Source organism: Lepidochelys kempii, chromosome 10 (genome assembly GCF_965140265.1).
Source record: "Lepidochelys kempii isolate rLepKem1 chromosome 10, rLepKem1.hap2, whole genome shotgun sequence".
Classification (NCBI taxonomy): Eukaryota; Metazoa; Chordata; order Testudines; family Cheloniidae; genus Lepidochelys; species Lepidochelys kempii.
In genome coordinates, this window is record NC_133265.1 from 82,462,487 (window position 1) to 82,486,138 (window position 23,652).

A 23,652-nucleotide genomic window follows, 5' to 3' on the forward strand; every position below is an offset into this window, starting at 1 on the left:
TCCACCGTTCCTTCCATAATAATTTTCTCAAGGTTATTTCCATCTCTACACCTAATATGACCAAAGTACATATGTTTGTGTCTGTTGACTTCCAACATCAGAATCTGCGTCTCTCCAATAATATCTCTAACATAGGCATTTGACTATTTTTCCATCCAAGAAACACACAAGAGTCTTCACCAGCACCACATTTCAAAATCTACAATTTTCTTCTTTTGAGCAGCAAAACTTCCCACAAATCTCCCATAAGTACGCCAGTTGATTTCAGTGGGGTTTGGATAAGGCCCACAGTGCAGGTCAATGCTATGTAAACTTCCTGACGCAGCTCTCTCAATGCCAGTGTGGTCCAGTCCTGACGTCCCAGCCTGGCCTGAGCATCTCTTTGGCCCCTTCTGGGTGCAAATGAAGATGCAGCTGAAATTATTTATCACATTTTTATTTGTGACTGTCATAAATATAAAGGGAAGGCTAACCACCTTTAAATCCCTCCTGGCCAGAGGAAAAAAACCTTTCACCTGTAAAGGGTTAAGAAGCTAGAGATAACCTTGCTGGCACCTGACCAAAATGACCAATGAGGAGACAAGATACTTTCAAAGCTGCGGGGGGGCGGGAAACAAAGGGTTCTCTCTGTCTGTGTGTTGCTTTTGCCAGGACCAGAGCAGGAATGCACGTCAGAACTCCTGTAAAGGGCTACTAAGCAATCTAGTTAGATATGCGTTAGATTTTGTTTTGTTTAAATGGCTGATAAAATAAGTTGTGCTGAATGGAATGTATATTCCTGTTTTTGTGTCTTTTTGTAACTTAAGGTTTTGCCTAGAGGGTTCTCTATGTTTTGAATCTGATTACGCTGTAAGGTATTTACCATACTGATTTTACAGAGGTGATTATTTTACTTTTTCTTCAATTAAAATTCTTCTTTTAAGAACCTGATTGCTTTTTCATTGTTCTTAAGATCCAAGGGTTTGGGTCTGTGTTCACCTATGCAAATTGGTGAGGATTTTTATCAAGCCTTCCCCAGGAAAGGGGGTGTAGGGTTTGGGAGGATTTTGGGGGGAAAGACGTTTCCAAGCGGGCTCTTTCCCGGTTATATATTTGTTAGACGCTTGGTGGTGGCAGCAATAAATCCAGGGGCAAAAGGTAAAATAGTTTGTACCTTGGGGAAGTTTTAACCTAAGCTGGTAAAAATAAGCTTAGGGGGTTTTTCATGCAGGTCCCCACATCTGTACCCTAGAGTTCAGAGTGGGGAAGGAACCTTGACAGTAACTTAAGCTGGATTTTGAACCCAGGTTTCCACAGCACCAGCTGGCAAACTTTTCATTGTCTGTATTAAGCAAACATAGATATGTCCACAGTGCAAAACTGCCAACCGCTTCATTTTTAGTACACTTTAATTCCATCCCAGGAAAGGTTTTATAAAAGTATATTAAAATACCATGCAGATGTGTTTCAGTTTATTACTTTGGAAAAAAGCTCCAATGATATGGACTGCTCTGTAGAAAACAAATAAATTGCTAAATAAGTGACAAAAGAAGAAGAAAAATATATGCATCAAATTTATTTATGAGACCCCAAATCATGTTGCTGTCAATATGCTGTGGGTGATATTTAAAAGTAGCTTCACAGTTTCTGCTTTAAATTTAACCAGCTAGGGAGATACGTCAAAATCTTTCTTTTCATTATTTCCCAAAGTGAGATGGTTTTGAGACTTATAATTTACTGTGAGGTTCCATTTTTCCAGTTGTTTGCCAGCCATCATCTTTCCCCAGCGATAAAACTAACACAAACCCCTGTGTAGATACAGAGACATTATTACACACATATTTAAGGCTATCTCTTGTGGCTCAGTTATCCTCCCCCTAGATGATCACACTAAAAAGATTCAAATGCTTGAAATGGATTAAGTATTTGGTTTTACTTGGATGATATTTTTTTCCACGAATATAAACCATTTCACGTTTCAAAATCCTTTAGCAAACAGAGCAGTTTGTCTTTGTGTTTGCTAATTTAAAAACAAATATTTGCCTGCCAAGCAAATATAGTCTCTTAGGATGTGCTATTAATAGGATAATTAGGCAGCCGGTAATGAAAAGGATTGCTGGTAATTATGGCAAGATTTGTTTTGGCATTTGAAGGCAGAAAGGGAGGCTGAAGTGCTAAAATCTACCTGAGAGTTAATTAGCACAATTAGAACACACCTGAAAAAATAGGCCAGCTAATGAACACTTCATTTTATTTTTAAAGTGACAGTGTGGATATTTTCCTGGTGATGCCCAGAGAAAACAAGATTCTTTTACTTAAAGGAGGTGTGGGACAAAAATCTTCCAGAACAGTTTCTGAGCATGATGCATCTGAAGAAGTGGGTATTCACCCACAAAAGCTCATGCTCCACTACGTCTGCTAGTCTATAAGGTGCCCCAGGACTCTTTGCCGCTCTCTGAGCATGTCGATGTTCCCATTTTCCCCCAAAGTTGATTTGCACACAGGGGGGGAAAGCCCTGCCCCTGCAGTATGGAGGTAAGCAAATCATCTCCTTCAAGGGAAAGTTGAAAGAGGACTTTGATTCCGTGCTGTGCAGGAGGCTAAGATGTCTGCAAATGATCTTCAAATGGCTCAGCAGCCACCTAAGAGAACAGAAGAAACCTCCTTTGGGCTCACAGCTTCAAACGCTATATGAAATACCACATTAACTGTGGCCATCTACAAAAGAAATCAGCTGACAAAAGAAAGCCAGGAGGGGAGGTTGGGAAGGGAAGGGGAATGAAAGAAAGGTCCGTTGGTGCCTGCCAAGGCTGATTTTGTGCAAAGAGCCTCTGTGTCTGTTATTTAGCTGTAACTATTGTAGGAAGAAGAGAAGTTGATCTGATAGGAGGTGAAGGCAGAGCAGAGAGCATCTGTGCCTGGTTAGGCTGAAAGCCAGGAGTGAAAACTTAGGAACAGGGCTAAATGGAAAGTTCTCCTCTCCAGGAGAGGAGAGGGGCTGGGAACAGGTTTCTAAACCAAGGAGCATAGTGAACAGAGACTGCTGGCGGAGCAGCCAGGCTAGCCTCCAGTCCCCAGCGAGCAACTACCTGGCTGCATAAACTCACGAATGATGTAGAGAAAGTGAATAAGGAAGTGCTGTTTACTCCTTCATGTAACAGAAGAACCAGGAGTCACCCAATGAAATTAATAGGTGATAGGTTTAAAACAAACAAAAGGAAGTAGTTCTTCACACAACACACAGTCAATCTGTGAAACTCGTTGCCAGGGGATGTTGTGAAGGCCAAAAGTATAACTGGGTTCATAAAAGAATTAGATAAATTCATGGAGATTAGGTTAATCAACGGCTATTAGCCAAGATGGTCAGGGATGCAATCCCATGCTCTGGGTGTCCTTAAACCTCTGACTGAAGGAAATGGATCGCCCAATAAATTGCCTTTTCTGTTCATTCCTTCTGAAGCACCTGGCACTGGTCACTGTCAGAAGACAGGATACTGGGCCAGATGGACCATTGGTCTGGCCCATTATGGCCATTCTTATGTTCATGGAAACAGCCAGCTTTAGGACCTTATTTCATATCCATGCTGCATAATAAGAACTGTCCCTCCAATGACACACAAACAAACTAGGCAAAGCAGCCATCGCTATTGCCAGTGAGTTCATACATGGAAAACTTGAATTACTAGATTATTTCATTTCTCACATGGTAGATCCAGTGACCCAGTCCTCTCACAGTTTCCATCTCAGGCCCAGAGATTGAACCTGGCTACCAAATTGGATCAAGGGATTTCATCCTGATCCAAACTCCTTGGAATTTGGGATTACCTAGAAACATGTCTGGGTTCTACGAGGACTCTTTTAAATGTGGAAACTTGAATCTTAGAAAAAAGGGGACAATTGGCCAGCAACATTGAAAGTTAATTCCCAGGGTGTTTGTACTGAGGGAAGAAGAAAGGAAGGCATACAGCCTGGAGTTTGCCTATGCGGGCAAAAAGATTCAGCCAGCAAAGTCTACATGAGGCTTGGATAACTGTAGGGTTCTCTCAGGCCTCTTGATTTAAGCGGAAAATTCCAGGCAGTAACATGTTACAGTTAGGTTAGTGATAGGCCCTTCCCAGGCTGAGATTTTAGGCTCTCGGAAACGGACTGCATTACTAACCAATGTCGTAGGCCTAACAAGTTCAAAAGGTTGGGTCACTGCAAAATTGGAACTTGCATCCCCATCCCTGCTGCCTAGCCTCCTTACCTATTGGGCAACAGTAAAGTGTCATTAAACGAAGATCATTGCTGAGAACATATGGAGACAGCAGGCCAGCTGCAAGGAGATGGATTCGTTATTGTTGTCTCAGACTTTTCAGGGAGTTTAGCTAAGGTCAGGCCGAACAGACAGCAGGCGATTTAAAAACAAAAACAAAACAAAACCCCTGCAACTCCGGAAAACCTGTCCCCACCAATAGTTAAACTTTATCTTTCCATATGTTTGTTGCCATACAAAAATGCAGTAGCTGGATCTAAAATGATTAATTAGAAAATTACATTTATGTAACCCTCTAATCTGTATTTATGTGTTGCCAAGGGCACTGAGTGAGATAGGGGAATTACATCCAGTTTAGCTCTGATCCAAAAGGAGCCCAGATCTGAGATTATTTTGAGAGCAGAAATTATAGAATCGTACGGATTCAGAGCAGAAAAGTCAAAATTAGGATTCTCTCTTAATTCTCCCCCCACCCCCCAGGATAAAAAGAAAATGAGTGGACTGATACAGTGCCTTTCATGGTTTGCAGTGTAACAGCCATGTACTCAGCTTCACAAAGCAAGAGGTGAGATTATAGAAAAAGCTTATTTCCAGCTGAACATGGCCTTCCATTTCCTACACAAAATTGCTTTTATTCTTCTCAACATGTGTTCAAAAAGATTAAAGAGCTGTAAGCTTGCACAGCTTAATAAGAGTATGCATTAGAAGAGTGGCCTGGAACAGCAAAGCAGAACGAGTCCACTCTAGTTTGGGGAGGATTTGAAATCCTGTTTATTGAATTATAAAGAACCTTAAAGGATAAAGGATATTGAAATAGGGATTTTAATACTTTGTGGTATTTTGGGGAGTGATTTGATCACAACATATCATTTAAAAGTATTTTGCTTTTAAAAAAATAAAAGGGAAACTATTAAGAGTTAATAGAGAAATTGGTTGTGACACTGATTGTTTCATCAGTTAGGTATCTGATTGCTAAAAAGCATAAGGTTTCCCCTATAACCACATGTTGAAATCAGAGATGAGGAATAATGGTGTTTCTTAGACACTGTATGAAATAAAAAGCGAGATTCTGATCATTTTGCTGTTTGGGTAGAATCGTACATGGGTTGTATGGTGCAAGGATATTTTGGGTTAAGTTAATTTTGCAATAAGATCTGTCTGAATGTGTATTTTTAGCGGGCTGGTTACATTTGTATCTATGTTCCTACTAGGATCTAGGGTTAGGCAAACTGGTTCAAAGGAAAGAACCGACTCAATTGTCCTTTAGAATTTCAATCAAACTTTTCTGAGGTTTGAGAAAATTAACTATTTTGTTCCTCTGCTCCTCCTAGCTCCTCCAGAGACTGACTATGGTGGGAAGAGGTAGTGTCATGAGAGAGGGCGTTCACGCAACATTTCGAGTCAAGGCAGAAATACTGGGTAACTTAGTGAGAGAGCACTTTCTCATGAGATTTCTGGAGCAATATGATGGCTTTAGAGGGTCGAAGGAAACCCAGGCCACTAAATGCTTATCTGACCTGAAGCTCCAGTTCTTCCAGGGTTCCCCCATTTCTTGCCAGAATCAGAATCACTCTGTCAGTAGGCCTGGGCCAATCAGGACGTTCCCCACTCCCGATTTACCCAGGCATACTCTTTAAGCCTGGGGAAGCTATAGGAAATTTGTCTGTGCAGCTAGGTGGAAAACCAGCTAGCTGCTGCTACAGACTCTGCTTCCTCATGCTGTTCCTGACCTCTGGTTCCTGACCTGGCTTTGCCTCCTGGCACTGATGCATGGTTTCTGACTCAGCTTGTCTCCTGCTTCTGGTTCCTGACCCCGGATCGATCGATTGACTCCAATTCCTAATGTTTGATGCTGGCACTAGCCGCGAGGCTGGCCACCAGTGACCTACCCCTGGCGGGGGTTAAGTAAAACATCACAGCTCTAATTCTGACAATTCACAAATCAAATGAGAAGCTTGTTCCTGCACCAGAAAGTCCCCAGCCAGATCAGGGAACATTCGAGTGTGATCCAGCAGCCTAGCCCCAGACAGAAAGAGATTGTCGGAATGTTTCCCAAAGAGAACCAAGAATAAATTAAGGGGGAGGAGGGAAAGCAGCAGGGCAGGGTTGGGGGAGGGGGGCATGTCCTGAAGTACCTCCCTCACAATGCCCAGCACTGTTAGTGGAGCAGGGACTTCTGGGTAGCTTCCAAATTGGAAGCACTACAATTGTGGGATGTTGTCCGGAGGGTTGATTTGGCCCTGGCAGCTGCCATGCTTGACACTTCCTGTCCACCCAGAGACTGCCAGAGCTTAAATAGAAAGAGAGGGAGTGACTCAGTGCTTCAGGTGAGGAGTAACAGAGAAGGATGGAGAACATGAGGAACAGCGAGGGCGGAATGCCCTCCCTCCTTGACAAAAGGGCTTTTGTTCTCCATGAAGTGATGCACGTGAGCCAGAGCAAGGAGGGTAATAGCAGCACGAGCGGCTCTCAATGACTCTGTAGCCTCAAAAGCATGCTCCTCCGCTCTCCTGGCTGGTGTGTGTGGTCCACCGATAATTCAATGGGGAACCAGGGAGTCTCAGGAGGTGGGGGGAAACATATCACCCTGGTTGGTTTGGCCTCAGGCTAGGGCCTGCTCCTTTGCAGGAGAAGCTATGTGGAACCCTTTGCTGCTTGTCAGAAATCTTCCAGGTGTTTCGCAAAGTTACCTAGAATGTAATAAAAACATTTTTGTAAACACAGTGAATTGGATTCTCCTTTCATTGACACCACTATAAGCCTCTGGATTTCAGTGAAGCTATTCAGTGTAAGCGAGAGGAGAATCATCGCTGGTCCAAAAATTTCAGTTTTCCAAATGAGGGTGGAAATGTTCATAGAAATGTCAAATTATAATGGCAAAATACTAGATGAATTTTTTGTTAAAAAAAAATTTTTATTACAGCTCTTGAAATTAAATAGCGTTGTGTTTTCTCTGCAAAAGGTGGGGAGCCCAGAGGCTCAGCTGGATTCCTTATTTATGCTAACTCTCAATATGTTACAGTCTTTTCCATCATCTCACTTCTCCCTCTCATGAGACTCTCTCTAAGCTACCTCAGGTGTTCTGGAGTAAGTGTTGCATTTCCCCACAGCTGCTCTGCTCCGTGAACCGAGACACACAAGGAACAGTCTGGCTAGGCAGTTCTTTAGTGATTTGACAAAGATGCATCTGGTCAGAAGATGCATGAAAAGAGCTTTGGAGAGTGCATACCACTCCAACTGGGTGGTGCTTCCTTGTGGAAGCCATACAGAACTGTACAATAGTCTGTCTTAGCAAAATCTAGATGCTTCTCATACTGGAAGGGTGGATTTATTGGCTGTTGCTATACATTTTATACAGTAGGATTAAATAAACAGTTAATGGTTTGCTGGGATAGATGGATGGGTGGATTTACGGTCCCTAAGCAGCCACATTGCCTGTGATAACTTATGCTGTTCTGATCTGTAAGAGGATTGAGCAGATTAAATGAAATCATGAGACATGCTATGCAAATTACATCCCAAATCAGATTTTCTGAGAGAGATTAGTGGCGGGGGGAATTGTAAACAGTAAACTTTTTTTTCTTGTCTTGACTATAGGGTACCCTTTCCAAATGAATTAGCAAAAGGTCAGCCCTACAGCTAGCACTAATGCCTTAATATTCTCAGGAACAGTTTTAATGAAAAAAAAAAGCCCCCCTTGCACCTCGGGATTACGCAGAGCATTCCAATATTCCTGTTCCCTGCTGATTGGCTAATATTCTTGACATTTACTGGGAGAAAATCTAAAACAGCAGTGAAAAGTCTTTGCGTGCCCATTTCCACTCAGCCTTAATGCACGCAACAACTCAAAACTTTCATTATATCTGGCCTCTAGATCAATAGGACATTTGTGCTTTTAACAGATTAGTGCCTTTGACAACTGTCTGCTTACACACATTCTGCTGAAGAGCATGGACAGAGATGTAAATCTGTCAACTTTCATGAGCACTGTGTCCAAGGACCTGTAGGAATTTTGCATTTGGTTACTTTGTCTTTTTAATCTCTTTTGTTCCATGGTTGGGCAACAACATATTGAGCGATGGATTTGAGAACTGAAGGCCTTAACAATCATTGCAGCTCCAAGTTTTATAATCTACCACAAACTGATCTCATTTTCAGGTGCTCTGTGTTTTTATGTGCCAACTAACTTGGGATCAGCTGCTGTGACATAATGTACTTGTTCCGATGTTTGAATAATACAGTTACTGTCCAAGAAACAGTTAGTCTTATTGGATTTGCTCAGATCTGAGAAATTTATCTGCGCCATGTACCAAAAATTGTGTGCAACAAAGTAAATAAAAATGAAGGTGGGTTTGTTATTAACTGCAACTTTCCAGACAGCCTGTATATTTGTAAAGGGACTCTGTGAGGTCAGACACATAACAATGGAGACCGAATAGAGTAGAAATATGGCACCAAATCTAAGTCTTTGTTGTTTGTCTTGGGAGTTTTTGTTCCTTTGATGGTTTTGTTTTTAAGGGATGATAAAGAGAAATCAGTCCATTTTTTTTAAATTGCAGTATAAAATATATATTAACCAACCAAGATTCTCCTGCAGCGCTTTTCTCTAGTGCAGAGAACCAGACAGTGAAACTGACTATAAACTAAAGGAAAACTGACTGGTTTGTTTTCAATAGTCCAAGTTGAGAGAAATGGCAAAGGTAAACAAGTGCTGAAAAGTCCATTCGATTTCTGAAGCGTTGGGTTTTTAATAATCTAATGTGATTTGTTTGTAACACACTGAAGGAAATTAACTTGTAATAAGTTTAGTTTTTAGCATGCCGGTGTCCCCGTGCCACTAAATTGGGTGAGAGAGCAAGAAAGACAGTGAGACAGACGACCGAGCCTGGTGTTCCGTCTATTTCGATAGCATGTCACTAGAAGGCGGCAGTACCCCGGGAGATAGAGGACTGCCGTGAAACAGTTAAACGAAGCTTGTTAAGGTAGATGGTGGCCCTGTAGAATTGTAGAGCATCAGGCTAACCTCCATGGCAAGCTTGTGCCATGCCACCAGCTGGAAGGACAGCATGGGATGGCCTCCTAAGCCACCTGCCAGGCAGCCTCTGATCAGACAGCACAATTGCTCCCTCTTCTTTCTCACCCTTTGTCCCCCCTTATTTCTGTCTTTTCAGCCCACTTCCCCCTCTCCCTTTTGGCCTACTTGTACCTTGTGCTCCTTGTCCCTTCTCCTCCCCCTTGTGCTGCGCACTGCATCCCGCCTCTCCCTTCCCTGAGCTCAGGGCATGGCTCCCCCGCTCTGAGGCAGGGTGCTGCTCAGAGGGGAAGAAAGCCAGGCTGCGCCCAGTCAGGTGGGCATGTTTCATCATGCAGGATCGAGCAGGAGCAGGGCAGACCCAGGTGCCATTGCAGCAGAGCCTGCAGTCCCCACACATACAGCACGGTGCAGGATGAGGAGCCCAAGCCCATACGTTCCGTAGCCCCTCGGTGGCTGTGTGTCGCAGGGAAGAGCTGTTCGTGCTGCACACCGTGACCGCACAGGAATCTGAGGACGTAGCAGCTACAGAACTCAGATTCTTCTTGTTCAAAAGCACAGGACCCTAAGGCTGGAGTTAAAGCAGAATCTCTATGGCCTAGTGCAATGTAGGTTTTCAGATACGTAGTGGAGGTGTTCTGATTCCAGTAGACCAGTGGTACACATACCATGGGGGTACACAGAGATCTTCCAGGGGGTACATCAACTTATCTGGGTATTTGCCTAGATTTACAACAGGCTACACAAAAAGCATTAGCAAAGTCAGTACAAACTCAAATTTCATAGAGACAATGACTTATATACTCATATAGCAATGGTCTATATACTATAGGCTGACATGTAAGTGCAATATTTATATTCAAGTTGATTGTTTGAATAATTATATAGTAAAAATGAGAAAGTCAGCAATTTTTCAGTAAGAATGTGCTATGTCACTTTTGTATTTTTATGTCTGATTTTGTAAGCAAGTAGTTTTTAAGTAAGGCAAAACTTGGGGGTACACAAGACAAATCAGACTCCTGAAAGGGGTACAGAAGTTTGGAAAGGTTAAGAGCCACTTCAGTAGATCTCAGAGATAGACTTACCCAATAGACCCTCACTGCAGTATCCCTAGACGGACTTAGTATGATGTTCTAGGATAGGGGTTCTCAAACTGGGGGTTGTGAGGTTATTACGCGGCAGGTTGTGAGTTGCCAGCCTCCACCCCCAAATCCTCTTTGCCTCCAGCGTTTATAATAGTGTTAAACATAAAAAAACTGTTTTAATTTATAAGGGAGGTCGCACTCAGAGGCTTGCTGTGTGAAAGGGGTCACCAATACAAAAGTTTGAGAGCCAATGTTCTAGGATGAAATTGAGACTTGGGTTCAAATCCCAGCTTAGCTACAGACTTCCTGTGTGACCTTGGGCAAGTCCCTTCCTTCCCTCTGCCTCGGTTCCCCCGCTGTAAAATGGGGATGAATGCACAATCCCACCTTCTGGGTAGAGGAGACAAGCCATTCATGGTTGTGAGGTGCTTGGATACTACGTTTGACTCTTTCTGCTCGTTCTGTCCCCTGCTCTGTTCTTCGGTCAGTCCAGACTTCTGAACGTCATGGCTTGCTCCTGAGTCATTGTCCTCCGGGGTGCTGAGCTGGCGTAGCAAGGAGCAAGCAACTGATAATCAGTAACTGAGCAAGGAAAGAGGCTGCTGTCTCAGGGTCTGAGACTCTGCCAATAACACATAAACTGGAGCAAAATGAATCTCACTGTCTGGGGCAGCATTGCTGACAGGGTGGGAACTCTCAGGGCCAGCAGCTGCGTGGAGCACACCACAGACAGGAGCTCCTGATTACACTCCTGGAGGAAAACGACAGCTGAGCCCTCTGTCCTGGGGCTCTTCTCTTCTTCCCCCTGTGGGCTGGTCTACACTAGAAAAGGTTTGCAGGTGTAGCTATACTGATAACAACTTGTACCAGCAAAACAGTGCTTTGCTGGTATAGCTTATCCTGAGTCCTGGATTGAAATCAACTATGCAGCCAAAAGCATTTTGATGTCACTATCATTGCAAGTACACTAGGGTTTTTGAGGCATTTCTGTCCCAGTAAAAACAGTCACACCCCCTAATCGTCATAGCTATTCCAGCAAAGTGTCTAGTGCAGATTTGGCCGTGCAGTTCAGGCAGCAAAACAATGGCTGTGGATGTTACCAAATAGCCACGCCTCGTCCTGAGCTGGGGAAGCCGTCCCAGCTGGCTTACAGGTACGCTTGCACGATGTGCTGCTCAGGAAGAGCCTGCAGTAGCTGAAGACACCTTTGCGGTGGCCTGGGGTGCATGAAATGATGAGTCCTCTCCCTTGGCGCATGTGCACTACAGAGCAACACTGTAGAGAGGACTGTAGTGTATCCCCCAAAGAGTGTGTCTCACAGCCGTAGTTGGATCATTGCATTCTGAGTCTGATGCACTTCTCCTGCATTCCTGAAGCACTTATCCCATACAGCCCAGTACTGGGAGAAGGGGCTCATGGCCAGTTTCCAAATATGAGGCAATGCATTGTGGGACGGCATCTGGAGAACCCACTGGAGAACATCACTACTTATGATTTATTTTTTCACACGGGGGAAGGATCATCATCATTACCTCCCTGGTAAAGCCAGATCTGAGCTGAGAGCCTGAACCCAATTGTTGCAACCATGCAATAAAACGGATACTCATGACACGTCTAGTATAGCTGTTGAGTGTGGGCGCACGGCATTGTCCAGGCATCACAAACTGCAGGGGGCCGAAGCAGCCAGGTATTCCAGCACACGTTCACCTCATCTTAGACTGACCACACACCGGCAGACTGATTCTTCCATATACATTCTCCAGAGAAAATCAGCTACTTTATAGACTTCCATTTAAATGTGCCTGTAAGCCTGGCTGGCTGGAGGAGAGGACAAAAAGCAGAAGGAGAAATAAAATGAGACCTTGCTTTTCAGTTTCACTGCTGCTCCTGTGTTTTGGGAGTGGGGGCCGTGGGGGAAATGGAACTGTGCGGACTTTCACTGGAGGCCAATGATTTTCCCAAACGCCTGTTGCTGCAGCTATCATCCTTTGTGTACTCCTCTATTCAGCCTGAGATTTAGCCTTTCATTTCAGCGGTCTGGGAAGAACTCAAGGCTCTAACCGATCATCAACCCCTTTAGGCGTTCTCATGTTCATTAGGCTTCATTATTTTTTGTTTTCTTTTTAAAACCCAGGATTGTTGCTCATGAACTGCATGTTCCATTGGCTTCCTGCCATTTGGAGAGCGATTGCACTTTCAGAGCAGCCTTTTCTGCTGTAAATCAGGGCCATTCCCATAAAAGCCCCCAAACGACTCAGTGAAATTTACACAGGTTTTTTTTTTTTTTTAAGGTATCATTAGTGTGTAGATCCAAGTCCATTTAGAATTGCCCAGGCCAGCAACTTTGCAACACAGTCAGACGTTTTATTGTGCTTAATTTTAGGTGCTTTGTTTTGTTCGGATTTGGCCTCCTGTAACCCACACACCTCCTGTGAAGGTGGAAAGGAGCGTGTGTGTGCACACGCTCTCACGACTCTATGCAGAGAATATGTATAGAAACCTGCAGTCACAGACAAGTCCTCTCGCTGCAATAAATTATTGTGTATGTGACCAAGACTTTACCTCCAGTACACAGCACTGTGTGCCATGCCATTTGCTACTTGGGAAAATCCAGTGCCCACCATAAGTGTCTCACACAATCCTTCCCCCCTCTCCCCTACCCTGGCTGCTGAGTGCCAGCAAAGCCACTCAACATCAGGGGCATTCGCGCTCTTGCTCCCTGGAAAGGAGGGAGATCCCCTGGCATTGGCCTTCTGTGCTGCCACTCCCAAAAGACCCCATGTTTCAGGGGTTCTCATCACAAATCTTGCTCCCCTGCAAACCTTTGCACAATGGGACAGCTCCAGCTTGCTGCCAGATGGCCCTCTGCACTTTGGGAGGGGGCAAGGTAGTCTTCTGCCTGGGGGCGTGGACTGAGTATTTACAGCACCTGTGAGCAGAAGAGGAGAAAGATGCTGGCCAGAGAAATGTGCTGGGTTGCAATAAACATTTTCCCCATTGGTCAGTCTGTGCCAATTCACATTCTCCCTGGATTTGTGGATAAACAGAAAACAGCAAGAGGTCATTTTCCCAAGATGTAAATCCAGCCTGTCCATTGAGTGAAAAACCAGCATGGGGCCTAAGGCGCCATCGAATGTTTCATAGTTCAGGGCCTGAGGAAAATAGTTTAACCTGTCTCTGAGCCTCTGGCAGTCTTGCTCCCTGGCCCCAGTCCCACCCCCACGCATTCTCTAAGCTCCTGATTCCATAGAGGCCTACTTGGGGTAACTTAACTTTACCTTATTTACATGGTGTCTTGAGTACATACCACTGCATAGCCGAACAGCTCCCAGTTGGTCAGAACTAGAGCTGAATGAATAGTGGACTTTTAGTTTGGGGGACCAAAACAAAACAAAAACAAGAAACCTGGTTCAATTTGAACCAAAACCTTTTTTTTTTTTTAATTTCATTGAATCAAAAACTAAAAAACAAAACAAAACATAAGAACAGACAGACTGGGTCAGACCAAAGGTCCATCAAGCCCAGTATCCTGTCTTCAAACAGTGGCCAATGCCAGGTGTCCCAGAGGGAATGAACAGAACAGGTAATCATCAAGTGATCCATCCCCTGTCGCCCATTCCCAGCTTCTGGCAAAGAGAGGCTAGGGACACCATTTCTGCCCATCCTAGCTAATAGCCATTAATCCTCCATGAATTTATCTAGTTCTTTTTTGAACCTTGTTTTAATCTTGGCTTTCACAACATCCTCTGGCAAGGAGTTCCACAGGTCAACTATGCAATGTGTGAATTTGTTTGTTTTAAACCTGCTGCCTATTAATTTCATTTGGTGACCCCTAGTCCTTGTGTTATGAGAAGGAGTAAATAACACTTCCTTATTTACTTTCTCCACACCAGTCATGATTTTATAGACCTCTGTCATATCCCCCTTTAGTCGTCTTTTTTCCAAGCTGAAAAGTCCCAGTCTTATTAATCTCTCCTCATATGGCAGCCGTTCCATACCCATAATCATTTTTGTTGCCCTTTTCTGAACCTTTTCCAAATCCAATATATCTTTTTTGAGATGGGGTGACCACATCTGCACGCAGTATTCAAGGTGTGGGCGTACCATGGATTTATATAGAGGCAATATGATATTTTCTGTCTTATTATCTGTCCCTTTCTTAATGATTCCCAACATTCTGTTCACTTTTTTTGACAGCCGCTGCACATTGAGTGGATGTTTTCAGAGAACTATCCACACTGACTTCAAGAGCTCTTTCTTGAGTGGTAACAGCTAATTTAGACCCCATCATTTCATATGTATAGTTGGGATGATGTTTTCCAATGTGCATTACTTTGCATTTATCAACATTGAATTTCATCTGCCATTTTCTTGCCCAGTCACCCAGTTTTGAGAGATCCCTTTGTAGCTCTTCGCAGTCTGCCTGAGTCTTAACTATCTTGAGCAGTTTTGTATCAAAATTTTTTCAAGGCAACAGAAATATTTCAGTTGACGCAAAACATTCTTGTTTGTTTCAATTTGGCCACTTTGGGGTGTTTTTTCAGTTTTTGTGGGGGGGGAGGGTTGTAAATTGGCCACATCTAAATTTGAAATACCATTTCAAAACAAATATGTCAAAACAAAACATTCTGACTTAAAAAAAAAGACTTTTTTTTTGGCCCAAACGATTATTTGATGAAAAAATTTCACCCAGCTCTTGTCCTGTCACCAGTTGGAGAGTTATCTCAGGCCACTCCCCACTAGGGCAACTCTGGGAGTTCTCAAAATAGAGCCCCAGAGTGGCTGAGATTGAGAATTAAATGCCACTTAATGGTTCTTGTGATGCTAAGGGCCATTTTTTGGCTCCTGCGCCGTGTGTTTCTTCTTAAACATTTCCAGTTCAGTTCAATTTGGTTTCTATTACGGTAGGCTGCTGTGGGTCTCCAGCTTGTTGATCAAAGCAAAACATGTTGGCTGACACTGTAGTGATTCAAATAAAGGGGTGACCTCTCCATGAACTCCCTGGAAAAGGACACAACTCCAGGTTGACTGGCTGTTAAGGTTTTCTGAAGACACTAGCCCTCTGCGAGACGCACTTCCATCATTCCACCTTCAACGTTTAAAATCAGCTGGAAAGCTCATGTTTGCTTTAGGTTTTTCCTCAACATTTTTGATGCATATTTTAGTTTCTCCCTGGACATATGAGTAATTCTTTTCATTGAAGAATTTATGAGGAAAGGAGATTTTTCTCAAGTCTTGAACCCCAGTCCCAAGGAACCTGAAGAGGTAGTTTGGTGGAGGTGCGTAGACATCTCTTCCTGCAGCAAACAGACTGATGGGAGCAGACATGAGCGGTGAATTAGCATTGCATAGACCCACCGCTCTGCTCTTCTCTTGTTTATCAGCCACGCTGTCTGGCTGGGATTAGGCAACGTTAGTGGCCACAGCTGAGGGTTTCCAAAGGCAGATGCATGAGCTGGCATCATGACACCGTTTTTATTTGGTTTTGATCCATTCCTGGAATGCAAATTCAGAGAGAGGAAAAACATATGGGGCCAAATTCTTCCTCCAGATACATGGGCTCCAGTCCCATTGGCTCCAACTTCAATGGGAGCTGCACCCGCAGAGCTGCTGAATCTGGCACGCCGTGCTTCAGGGAGGGGGAAGTGCAGAGAGAGGTAATTAAATGGTTGTAGAGGGGCACACAGGAACTCTGACCCAGCTGGACCTCTCTGAATACCTTCTCTCCACCAGGCACATTGCTCTCCTGCCTGCGGCTGCACTCCTCCTGTAGCCAGCATCCCACAACCCAAGGCAAAGGGCAAGCCCCCTTCTGAGCAGCCAGGATGGTAGTGCAAATCCTCTCCATGTGCCAGTGTTGTCAGGACTGGGCCGCTCTGGGACATCTTTCATTGGAAGGAAGGGCATCTTTAGCCTTTTCCCTGCAAGATAAACTTGGAAATGTGAACTGATCTCTGGGATGGGGATGTTCCTCAGCGTCCAAGCCAGGGTGACTCTGAAAGCCAGGGTAATGTAGTGGGGGCCCATACTAGTTTCTGGCTGTGGGGCAGTGCCTCCTAGGATACTACTGGCGGTCCTAGGTCTGCTTATCTCTGGGCAGCCAATGCAGCCTCCAGTAACAGGAGGGGGCAGATCAGTAGCATGAGAGCTAGCAAGACCTGAAGTCCTCAGCACGGGCCTGAATTCTATTGTCTACGTAAACACCTCTCCTAGGGGTGTGGTGAGAATGATCAAGCGCTGTGCTAGGAGGTAGGTGCTTCCGTGTGGATCACTAGTCTAGAGAGGTGGGGGAGAAGGGCAGAGAGAGACAGGACTACGTGGGGTGGAGGCGGGCAGAGAGAAGGCTACAGTGAGCAAAAGGAACAAAGGAGAAGAGTCACTGAAAGATGGCAGAGAGCTAGAAGGTTGTGGAGAGAGCGTGAGAGGGAAAAGAGACTGCTGAGGAGAGATAAATGAGATGATAAAGGAATAGGGATGGGAAATGGGCCAGACACTGGATAAAAGAGTGAATGCCACTTATTTATCTCAGCACTAGTGTGTGTTCTCTAGTGTCCTTGACGGGCAGATGTCCTCCATGTTTGCCAGTTTGGAGGAAAGGCTTTGGATGGGACTATGTGGAGAGTGCACTGGAGAGAGTCTGGGGTTCAAAGACTGGAGATAATGGCCTCGTACTCAGCTGAATGTACCCCGAACCCTCTGGTGGGCGGGGGCCTCACCACTCCCAGCCCCTGGCTCATTCAGAGACTTGTCCCAGGCTAAATGAATAAAATGCTGGTAACTATTCCCAGAGCCCAGCACAAGCTCATGAGTTCCACTGCTCTCGCGATGGAAGAAGCTTTTTTTGCATAAAATGAGACCCCTACATCTGGGGTCGGGAGGTCCAAGAATCATTTCAGTGACTCCCCCTAAAACGCAGAGCTGGGCCCTGGACATACGGGTCAGATCCTGGTGAGATGGAGTCTCTGCAGTCTGAGAGAGCTTTGAACAATGGTTTTGAAGGCAGACTCCAGACAGCCAAAGCTAGCTTTGAGGACCAGCCTGGAACTGTCCTACTTCTGGCGGATAGACAACTATTCTTTTCAATGGGCCCTGATGACCCTCATGCTCCTTTAGTTTCCAGATCATGGTGGTGTCTCCCCAGTCAGCATTCGCTGTGCACATTGAGAAGGAAACCTTCCCTGACAAGCTCCCTAGACTGCTCTGCTACCTACCTTGAAAAAACACGTCACATTGCTGTGGTGACCTTAGCTGTACAAACTGGAGCTGAAGCATTGAGATTCATTTATTCACAGTGTCTATTCCAGTTAGGGTGACTTAGGCAGGCCTCCTGTTTGATGCTGTTGTCAGAAAGAACAAGCCTGTAAACTGTGCACCTTCAACAGCCTCCAGAGCGTGTTTGAGAGGCTGACACTGAATAAGTATTATACTGGATTAAGATGCTACAGAAAGGCTGTTCTCAGGTTCGGTGCTGTGGTTTTAAGTCTTTGCATTGCACTTCTGCCAACGTTCGCACTATGGCTCCAATCTAACATTCCAGGTTGTGCTTCTTTAGCAGATAAGCCACAGGAAGTTAACAGAGGAAGAGCAAAAAATATGTTCCCACAACTGGGGACAACATACTGACCTAGCTCAGGTTTTTCTCTAGCTCTCACCAGCATAGAACTGAAACTTGACAGTGAGACGAGAATGACAAAATGTCATTGTCTAAGCAAACACAGAGTGCCTGGCTGTTGATATAACATTCACCCCACTCCACTACCTGTGCCCTCATTACAGAGCATGTGGCTTTTCCAATCGTCGTATCCAGTCCTCCAGAGTGAAGGCTTTTGTACACTGTTGCTGGCTCTGCAGTGTAGTTAAAATACCAATAATAGGATTTACCAAGACTGTAGCCAAGGTGTAGCTGCTGCAGGGTAAGAAATAATGTTACTTGAGAACTTTGTAAGCAAGAGGAATGGTGCTCCCAAACTGACCTTTCCAAAAGCCCTCCAATCCAATGCACACAACTCTAGCATAATCTGATTTGTTTCAGCAGAAGCCATGGGAAGTGGCAGCTGCAAAGGAGAATTACTTTAGTGTCAAATAATGCCCAGAAAATGACACCTCTGAACTGCATTTGTCCCTGTGAGAAGGACAAAGTAGCTCACCCATTTGGTAAGGTGCTTCCCGAGAGCTCTGAATTGTGTCAATTCTTTTCAGAAAGCTAGATGCACAGTCTGGCTAGAATGAGAGCCAAAGAACCACGGATATTGTTGATTTTCTGCAGTGAGCAGGCGCTGCAGAGCTGATGGCTGATTGTACAATAGAGATTATGCCTTGTGAAACTCTACAGGTTTTTGAACTCTCCCTTTTTTCCACCATAAAAAGAAATGTAATCAACCCTAAGAAGCCCCGACAGTCTGCAGACAGCTGTATGGTAAATAGTTTACAGTATATTCTGCCTGGGGATTCAAAGTTAATTTGGAAAGAGCCAATATGGTTATTCAGAGCTTGTCAAGCACAATTAAAACATACAAATGTCACGGAACCACAGTGATATCGGCATTCACCTGGAGAAATGTTCGCCCGAAGACTAATTTGCTCTCCACCCTCTCTCCATCCTCCCAAGAAAAATCTCCAGGGCAGAGTGTGAACTATTTATTTTGAAAATGCTTTCCCATTACCGACATGCTCAGAAATAAATCTTCCAGTGTAGAGACATATTTTTTCCCTCATTCCCACTCCACTTTGGATCTGTCCCCATGAAAACATTTTGTACTTTGCACATACTGTGCCAGATCTTCAGCTGGTATAAATCGACGGAGCTCCATTGAAGTCAAGGATTAGGCCAAAATGTTCAAAGTTTCATAGTATTTAAGGCCAGAATGCATCATTATATCATCTAGTCTGACCTCCTGTATAACACAGGCCATGAAACACCACCCTGCACCCACACACCGAGCCTAACTATTAGAAGAGTTACAGCCCTCAGGAAACTAAACTGAGCAAACAGAAGAGACTGAGGGGCACTGGTGCCCAAGGCCCCTGTCCTGAATATGGTGATCAGTCTGACACTGAGCAAGAACCGGTCAGGTATCTAAAACAGAGGATGTTCAGTACCAAAGCACTTTTCCACCCCAACCAGTACCCTGCCTGTAGACCTGGTCGATCTCTCCTGCTTCACAGGGCAGCAAAAACAAACCAACAAAAATACTATTTTGCATCAGGAAAAAAAATCCTTTCTGACCCCTTCAGGAAACTGGCTGAAGGCTTGAAGCATGAGATTAGATTGCAGTAATTATCCTAATAGTTGTTAACTCACGTTATACTCCTAAACCCCTATTTACATAAAAATGGCCAGATATACTCAGTACTTGCAGTGAATGTTTCAAAGCTTCTGTCTTCGATCTGCATGCCAGTCAAGGAGTTCCAGGTTATGGGGACCACTGCTCTTCGTGTAAATTCCAGTGTATGGTGACAGCAGTGCTTGTGAAGCCATATTTATTTTACACGTATTCCATGTGAATCACAATGGAGTGAACCTCTTTATCTTTGCAGACCTTCTTCAATCTGCTGAGAAAGAATATGATTTTCTAGCACTAATTTTAAAAAATACCCCTGGGCTCATTGGTACCACCAAGCCCTTTGTTGTTCCTCACGTAGGGTCTGATCCAAACCTAATGAAGTCTTTCCACTGACTTCAATGGACTTTGAATCAGACCTTTACAACCAAATCCCACACAGCTTTACACATGTGCTACCTTTGTACACAGTCACACCAATGGCCTTGTGCACCGTTCATTAAGTTGAGCATGTGCATAAGTCGGGGCAGGATTGGAGTCTCACATTGCAAAGCTAGAGCTACATTGTCTGTGAAGTGGTCCCCATTAAACACGGAGATATTTTTGGCGATCCCACCTAATTAACTTCGGTTTGTGTTGGGGTTTTTAACAGCAAAGACCTTTTGGTCACATTATTCAACTGTAGGATTGAAATATGACTCCTGAGTTCAAAGGTTACAGGCACATAATTCCTCCGTGCATTTTAGGATCTGGTCCAGCAGGAAGGAGCAGCTCTCAACCCCAATTTTAATTTATTTCAGGGGATGGATTATTACCTCTTTCTACATTGCAAATTTGAGGTTGTTTTTATTTTGAGGGATTAGTCATCATTCGTAAAGGGAACATAAAGGGTCAGTCATAATAATGTGGGTTTGAATTAAACTTCTCAACTTCAAACCCCTAAGCCTAATAAGATTAGAATGTGCATACCTCAATACCACATTAAAAGGTCATGTTTTCTGCCCAGAATACTTCAGCAGCATGCACTTCAATGCATTCTGGTGGCATCCTGAGTGAACTTCTAATCACACCATATTAAATTGGATATTAATGAAAACTTCCAAGGGATGTTTATATTAATTCCAGAGGAGAAGCACAAGACACACCTCAGACCAGAATCCAAGCTTTTTTTTACTTCACTATTCACAGCTTTTTTTTATTTGAAACTGGGCAAACCATATTCTGCTTTAAAGAATACAAACTAGCACTGTAGTGACTTGTTGGGGGAAAGAAATGCTCTTTAGGGATTAAATTCTCCCCCATGAAGCAGGCCTGCACAATTTATGCCCTACTTTGAAGGCTTAAGTGTGACCTTGTGCTGACTCTCTTTCTTAGAAACAATTGCACACTGACATATTTACCTGGGAAGGACCCAGGTTCGTCACCACTCTGCTTTTGCTAAGGCATTGGCTTAAACAATAGTTCTGCACATGGAGCAACATCAGGACTTGGCCCTGAGCTTGAAATGATAACTAAGCCTGGAAGCTACCAAGGTTTTTCATACTAATAATGTTTTTCCGGAGCACTTTTCATTATGTGGGATCCCAAAGTGGTTCACAATCTTTATACATGCAGTTTTGCCATTAAAATGCAGCCATCTATGGTGTGGAGGCCATCAATAACAGAGGAGGGAGACGGAAATTTGGGTCAAGGACATTCTAATGTCCACACAGGTCCTTCATTACTAAGGTTTCTAATGGATCTCATCTTATCTACCAGAGACGGCTGACAGGCTGAGTTGCTCCTGACAAGATTTATTTATTTGTATCCTTTATTTTTCCAGTTTACACAAGATGCTGAGCTCCATCTTCCAAGGCACAGACATAATCAGTTTTAAAACACACTTGTTAATAATTTCTGTTTACACCATGTCAAAAGATAACACATCAAGGACCTCCAGCTGGACCCTTTAGAAAAATCACTCGAGTAACTAGATGAGTCTTTGCAGGTTGGCACATTCAACCTTGTCAGACCTAAGGCTGAAGGAATTTCCAGAGTTGACCTTTCCAGTGCTCACACAGTGTCATAGCCTTGAGATAAGTAAATTTAGGGTTTATAACCTCAAGTAACCTCAAATCTCAGGGTGAAGCACAAAGCGAGATTCGGTCTCAAGATTCCACACATGCATTTACTGATCAAAACCAAAACTTTCAACTTCACCTGAAAAATCACTGGAAGGTCGTGCACACTCTAAAGCATAGGTGTTAAATGCTTTCTGCATGAAACCCTATGATGTTAATGGGCCATTGGCAGAGAATCCTTGTACCAGTGCTGCATGATGCATTTCCTCACTTTGGACAAGTAGGCACAGTAAAATAATTATTTTTGTGCCACTGTCCCAGGTATGCACCCAACCTCCAAAATTATCCTCAAATCCCGTATGAAAGGTACCTCCACTCAACACTGTTGAATGCTTTCTCTTGCCACTCTGCAAGGACCTCATTTTTCCTGATTGCTTTTGGGGTTGAAGACAGGTTTCTCATGTTTACAAATATGGATCATCATAGATGAACCCCAGTTGACCATGTAGTCAAGATGGTAAATATCCTTCTAGGTTCCTGACCAGAAAGTGCTGAGCAGCCACCCTCTGAAAATGTTGTCCCGTTAAGTGATCTCAAGTTGGACCCCAAAATCACTAGTCACTTTTGAAAATCTCAGTCACATCTCTGGAATTTTCCGATTCCTCCTCAATCCATGTATGTGAACAGTCCCATTTACATCACTGGTAACTATGCACTCCGTCAAGGTAAGACTTAGGCTTAATCCCCAAATAATATTTTTTTTAAATTTAATTTAACCGATATTCAAAGGCAGCATAGGAATTTATGGGCTATGGTTTTTCTTCCTGTCAAATAGCTTGCAGTGTAATAGCTGCAAATCTGATATAAAAGATTTCTTTTAAAGGCATTGATAGATCTCAGTAAATAATTAGCTCAGTTTCTAGGACTGCTTCACAGAGATATTAGACTATGAAACAATTTAAATGGCTGCTACTTAAAAATAATTAAAAAAGCTTACTCCAATGTACTACAAAAAACAGAACAGAACCACCAACAAACAAAACATAATACCCCTGGGAAAAAATCTGAAGTTCTGCCTACAGGAAGAAGAAACATTTTAAATTGTTATCTAGTCATACCTGAGTGCATAATATTTTTCAGCTGCTAGTTTACATATATTTGCAGCGAGAAGGCTGTATTTGACACAGAGAGCCAAGAATTTGTGTCTTATTTCTGTGAGACAAAACAAATGTTATGAAAGTGTTTTCATGCACAGTCTGTGACTTGCCAAATGGTCCAGAAGGGAAGAGACAAAACTAAACTATTCCTGCTCTAGGCAGGCAGGCAAACATAACAAATACAAAAGGCGTCTTTTTAAGCAAAGTATATAGTGCTGGATTCCCTCTTCAAGAAAATTAAGAGTGTCACTTGCAATCAAGATCAACACCAGGCATTAGCAACGGCTGGAGTAGTGAGAGTTTCTCTTGCTGTAAGAGATCCACTGAGGCGAGACTCATGTGAATAAGCAGGACTGGAAAGGTTAAAAACTAAAGCTAAAGGACTAAGAAAGTGGTTATGCTGCTAGAGAATAATTCCTGAGTAAACAGAACTTGATACGGTTACTCTTCCTAACGGCTCCCTTTGACGCCTTCCTCTCCTGGTGTTGCTGTATCTTTGATGTCGCCTCCTCTGTTTGGAACAGCTTCCACTTATCCATGTGCAAAGAACCATTGCTTCCTTCCTTTCTTCCTTCAAATGCCTCCTTGGAACCCATGTCTTTTGCAGAGCCCTTCAGAGCTGACCTTATCTTACACAATGTCCCTGCACTTGTCTCCTTGCCTGAAATATTGTCCAAAGTATCATATTTATCTCTTTGAAACTGTGAACGTTTGGGAGCCAGGACCCTGTCTTTGTATGTGTTCAGTAAAGTTCCATTCAGATTCCTGGTGCTATATCAGAAACGATAATATTAATGGGGTGT